Below are 6189 nucleotides of genomic sequence, written 5' to 3'. Positions count from 1 at the left end.
GCCTGGTCGCCGGGTCTCGGCGTCAGAGGCTCATTAGCGTTAACTCTCGCGTGCAGGCTGAAGCTGCGTGTTGACGACCGCAGCTGCACAAACGGAGGCTCTGTTCTAAATCCATCACTGTCTGAGCGACGGGCAAAGGTTCGCCTCGAACAAATGAAAAAGAAGCTGTTTCCCTGCGCTATTGAGCGCTCTGTGTATTTATAACGCATTTCCACAAAAGGAACCACTACAGTTTCTCTTTCGGCCTTCGTTCCAGTGATGTTGAGCCGTAATTGCAGCTGCCATCCACGTTTTATATTCAGATCACATTTCGACAGCTCAGTCGCAGCTGTATCAGAATAATCCGAGCCCGATACAGCTGCGTGACTGTGCAAACATGCCCATTTATTAGCTCAAACATTAGGGAGCATTAGCTGCCACGCAGCGTAGAAACTGCGGCTATTCCAAATATGTTCCGAGCTGCCTTCGATACAACCGCTGCAGTTCCTGAACAGACTAAAATGCGTTCTAGACTCTTTGAACGGAGCCAAACAAGCACGTCTTCTGCCATGCAAATGTAAATAAATGTGAATAAATCAAAATCTGGAGTAATTAAAGGTGAATGCAGCGATGCGTCATTAGGCATTAGGGGTCCACAACAGCCCGTGCACCCCGGACCAACACAGTGACAGCTCTGATTCACGTGCGCTGGTGCTGTCCTCTTACGTAATCATTAGCATTTCTCAAGTTCGCTGGAATTACCCCGGGGCAACAGGGGCAGCTCGTCATTTTCATAATTCAGCATCTGACACAGCGTCAGAGTGGGTGTTTCAGCTCTTTAAGGACGTCCATAATGTCTATAAGGAGCAGCCTGCTCTTCTTCTCTCTCCATCTTGTTTATTGCTGCTGAGGCCACTTCGGTGAATAACCCAACCGATGCTACCGAGCATGTGTTGGTGCTCCATGCACATCAATAAGAAGCAGGAAGTGAGAGAGAAAGAGATACGGCTCCCTTGGCAGTTGTTAGCATGTTTGTGTGAACGGTGTCGCTGCTCCTCCCTCCCCTTCAGTCGACCTATCGATCCTCTTTTGATTATGTAACAATTTCAGAACAAAAATAGGCTGAAGTCGATGCTCTCCATTCTCCATCTCGTTAGCATCTAGCACGGCTCGTTCCACCTCCGCCACAAGACTAGGAGCCATAACAACTGTCCCATCACCCCTTTTATGACATCACTAAACCTCCATTTCAGAGCCACGCAAAAAACTGAGCAGAACACGAAACTCTTGTTTATTGCGAATCATTTGCCAGCGACCTTTGAAAGCCAAATATGTGAGTTATGTTCGCGTGGTTCCTCCTTTGTCTCGTGCTGTCGCTGTGCAGCCCGGATCAAACAGGAAGTGGCCACGGCGGGCAGGCAGACGGAGCGACGCCTAAATGAACTGCCACTTTTATTAATCCGCCTACAGAAACACGCGGGTGGCGTTTAACCTCTGCTGAATGTAACAAATGCTTGCATTTACATTAGCTAATATTGGGTGACTGCCCCCCCCCCCCCCCACACACACACACACACACACAAACACGCCTTCATGATAGGTCAGGTTCTATTTATGTCCAAGCCTGCCCCCTCCCACGCGTAGCCCCCTGTTATTCCTCCCCCTCCTCACAGTCAGTGATGCTAACGTCCACGTCTGCTCTACGTCACAGGACGGCCTCGGGGAAGGTGGGGGGGGGGGGCAGGGCTCAGAGTGTGATTTACTGCAGATTTACACCATTTCGCACTCTTCCCTCTTCATCTGATTCCCTCCATTCCTGCCCCAGAAGCTCTTTTAATGCCGCAGCATCGCAACTGTGACTCTGACCCTGTTTCTCATAAGCTGCCCGGCGCCGCTGGAGTATCTTCTGCCTCACGCACGCCGGAGGCCGCACCCGCGGGACGCACGGAGACACAAAGGCGGCGTGTTGCAGTCACTTTATGGATGTAGAATCCTCCAAAAACGGGCATCGTGGTGCACCTGCGCGTGGGAAGCTGACGTGTTTAAGCACAGCCTCCATTAGCTCCTCGCGGTCGTTACTGGTGAAGATATCATCTAAAATTAGCATTAGCTCGTGCTCAGACAACACTAAACCAGTGACAGTGGGCATGGATGTCTTCTCAGATTCTTGGCTCTTCAACCATCACATGAAGCTCAAACGTCGCCCTTTATGTTCGGGTTTAGTTGAGACCCGACGGTGCTGCATTGTCATAACAACCAAACGCAACCTGGTTTTAAGACTAACCAGGAACCCAGGAGCACCTGCCCAGGCCAGTCAGCCAAAAAAGAGCCTAAAATCCTTTTATATCCAATCAGTTGCTACTGCAGTGTTCCTCTACATCTGCCAAATATCAGGGTTGCATCATCTGCTCATCTACAAGAAAACACGACGTCAACATTTAATAACGCCGATTAATCCAGTTTGATTCGTCTTCGATGAGGATTTGTTGTGTAACTCTGAGCGTCGTTTAATTTGTCAGAAATGTACAACTTATGTAACGTGTAGCGGAGCGCCTGCTAACAGCAGCTGGATCAGTAACTGGACTTAGAGCAGCAGCACCAGTAACAGGGGCACAAACGCCACTGGTGGCTGCTCAGGACCGGGGCAGGACCGGGGCAGGACCGGGGCAGGACCAGGGCAGGACCGGGGCAGGACCGGGGCAGGACGGGCGGCGGCGGACGGACACGGCAACCAGCGCAGACAACGTGTGTACAGTGGGAGATCGATGCGACGCAGACGTGCTGCGGCGGTAACGAGAGGCCACACGCGCGGAAAAAGAGCCCTCGGTGAGAATGGAGGCGGAGGGACGACCACAGGCTCACGCTGATCCATCGCTGACCTCCGGTGCACCTGCCTGGTGTCATTAGCATCTGGTAAACGCCGGGCGTTCAGGGCATAAATGAGTCCTCAGCTTCCTCCTGGACGTGAGCTGTAGCGAAGATCTGAGGCGATGGCGGCGGGGATGGTGGGGGGGGGGGCGCTGTTGAATATTAAACGCCTCAATCCTCGCAGGAGGCCGTCGCTTATGATGTTTGCTTTAAAAAAACGCTCTGATGAGGAAACCGAGAAATGCTGACGCCACGTCGCTCGGAGCTCGTGCATGAGGACCCGGAGTCGGCGCGTAGCGATAAAAGGATGAGAGGATTACAGCTGTGGAATGACGGCGTCTGTTCGCATTCTTGGAAGTCCTGCTCATCTGGACTGTTGCATCATGAGCTCAATTATGATGAGGAGCAGAGCGACACGACCCATCTTTCACATGACCAAGGAACCTGCAAGGAACCAGCGAGGAACCTGTGAGGAACCTGCGAGGAACCAGCGAGGAACCTGCGAGGAACCAGCGAAAAACCAGCGAAAAACCAGCGAGGAACCAGCGAGGAACCAGTTAAATGGAGATGGGAGGAGACGAAAAGGCAGTTTTCCGGTTTTGGTTCCTGAAAAAGAAGGTACTATCAGGCAGCTTCATGCTGCCACGCCTCACGGATGCTCTCCCCGGGGGGGTTCACGGCTCTTCAGAGCAGCGGCGCAGGACACAAGGACGTCCAGCTGGGGCTTCTCTCCTTCAGGAGCCTGTGAAGTTTTGCCATTTAATCATCTCATGTCCTCATAACAATTCCCATCATGTGTGTTTGCCTTCGAATTTCACACACGAGAGGAGGTTTTTATCAACCCTCCCAGCCGACGTCACCGACGGCAAAGTTTCTGAGTGACACATGGGGTCAGCGGGGGTCGCTGGTCTCCTCTCACCCCCGACCAGCATAATGAGACTGTCCCGCTGTCGAGCATCTGCGGCCCTGCTCTCATTTTTCTCAGAGACACCCGGCAGCATACACACATGCACACACAGGCACATATTTCTATCTCTGTGAGGACTTTTGTACAGGTCTCCCCAGGTCCTACCTGAACCCACCCCACTAACCCCCCAACCTTAACCTCAAAGCCAGGAGGTGGTGGGGACCAGCCAAGATGGCCCCGCTTGAGGAAAACGTCCTCACACAGATAGTAGAATGAGTAATTTAGTACTCAATAAGTAGCAAACGCAAGCACACACACACACACACACACCACACACACAACACACACACACACGCGCGTTCAGGCTTTAGTGAGCAGTGACAAACGTTTGCTCCCTCACTGGCTGGAATGTTCACAGCAGCGTCAAACTTTGATGGATGGCGAGTGTTTCTGAGGGCCTTCAGGTACCGGTGGCGTCCAAGTGTGTCTCGGCCGTCTCGCCGTGGTTCTGGCAGCAGCCACATTAAGTGCATTCATCATCATTTGCAGGCCGTTACCCGCCAGAACACGGACGCTCTGGTTCTGCCCTGAGGATCAAAGCGCTTCAAAGCCGACCACTGGGTGGGACACGCGTCTCCCTTCTGTCCCCATCTGTCCTCGCACTTGTCCCTGTCCCCGTCTCCGCCTTGTGTCAGATTCAGTCTCCGTGTCTCTTTGACAAATCACACGGCAGAAAGCGGCTCTGAGCACTTCCGAGTCCAGCGCACGTGTCCCGCCGGCGCCTCGGGAGCGGCGCCTCATTGGAAACTAGACTAATGGTTTATTGAAGATCCGTATCTCCCGTATTATTTTGTCAGACTTGGGGAAATGAAAATCGACTGTCCTATTTCATCGGCCAGCTTTTTTTTGGCGCTAATGAGCCTCACAGTGGTGGACGCTGATTAAAAAGTGTCGCGTCTTTAGCTACCAGTTACCTGAAAATGGGATGTTCGAGGTGAGCTAGCTGTTCTCCACTGCCTGGGATGGAGGGGACTGATGACATCACCATCATCAGAGTATGGACGTCTATGGACGTGTGAAACTAGGACGACCATTTTCGCTGCTGTAATTATTCGATAGGCTGGGGTAATTACCTTTGTTTGGCTCTCTCAGGTCATTAATAAATATATATATATATATATATATATATATATATATATATATATATATATATAATATATATATATATATATATATATAATGTGCACATTTTAGCAGGTGCTCAGGAGAAGACATGTCTCATCCCAAGTTTTTAGCTCCAACATGTTGAAACGTTAAAGTGGTTAAAGTGCGAATTCTCAGGCTAATTTCTTCGACTTTGTTTCAACGTTTCTTCAGATAAAATTGGAATTCTTAAAGGCCTTGGAAGGTTTCTCCAAACCCGGAGGTCAGAGTGCTCTAAACTCACCGACAGGTATTTTTGGCTGAGGCTTGCTAAGGCCGGGTGTTTGGCACCGGTGCCCAGTTAGTGTGTTTGGGTCTCCACTGACCCGGACTGGTGAGACCAGGTGACGTCAGCAGACTATTTAAATGATTTAAAAGATTAGGCTCTGCCCCTAGCAACGCCCAGACACCTCCACCCGGGTATGTTCTCCATCAGCTGACGACAAAAGGACAGGATGAGGCCGTCTCCATAGCAACGGTTGCTTTTTACTTGACATTTTATCTGCTCTGTATGGGGAACAGTGGCACACAGAAAGAGAATGATGGAGCACTTTTGCATCAGCCATTTTTCACACGTTCTTATCGGGATTCTGGAAACGGAGGGTGAGAAACACAAATACTGGCCAGGGCGCGTCCTGCGGCGGGACGCGGGGGGTCGGTCTCACCTGAAGTCCAGCAGGTGGGGGCTGATGACTCAGCAGTATTCAGACAGGACGTCTCTTCAACTCAGCACTTCAAAGGAAACTCAGCGCTGGAAATCATTTATTCATTTGGCTTTTCCACCAGGCGGCACGTCCTGCTAGCGTATCCTGCTAGCAGGAGTCCAGGAAGAGAAACAAAGCGCTTCTCTTTCGGTTTTCTCTCAAGCTAAAGTCATTTTACTGGGGTTTTTTTTTTCAATAAATTGAGATGCGTCAGCAAAAAAAAAAAGAAGCCTGCGTGTATGTGTTGTGACAGTGTAATGGATGGATAAAAGGTTTCCTCCAGCCACCCCGTGAATGATGACACGGTCCTGACAGGAGTAGCTTGCCTCTGCCGGGCCTGTGTCCGGGGCAGCGTCGGGCCTTTGAGCAGAAACCACTGTTACTAATGTGTTAAATTAGATTTTAGGGAAGCCTGCGGCTATGCCAACAAGCCCGAGGCTGCGCTAACGTCAGCCTTAAATGCTAAAAAGCTCACGGCCTCAACGCTAACAATGTTTTCACGTTCTCACGTCGCCTGAACCAGCTCGC

Source organism: Takifugu flavidus, chromosome 7 (assembly GCF_003711565.1).
Source record: "Takifugu flavidus isolate HTHZ2018 chromosome 7, ASM371156v2, whole genome shotgun sequence".
Classification (NCBI taxonomy): Eukaryota; Metazoa; Chordata; class Actinopteri; order Tetraodontiformes; family Tetraodontidae; genus Takifugu; species Takifugu flavidus.
This window is presented reverse-complemented; position numbering follows the sequence as displayed.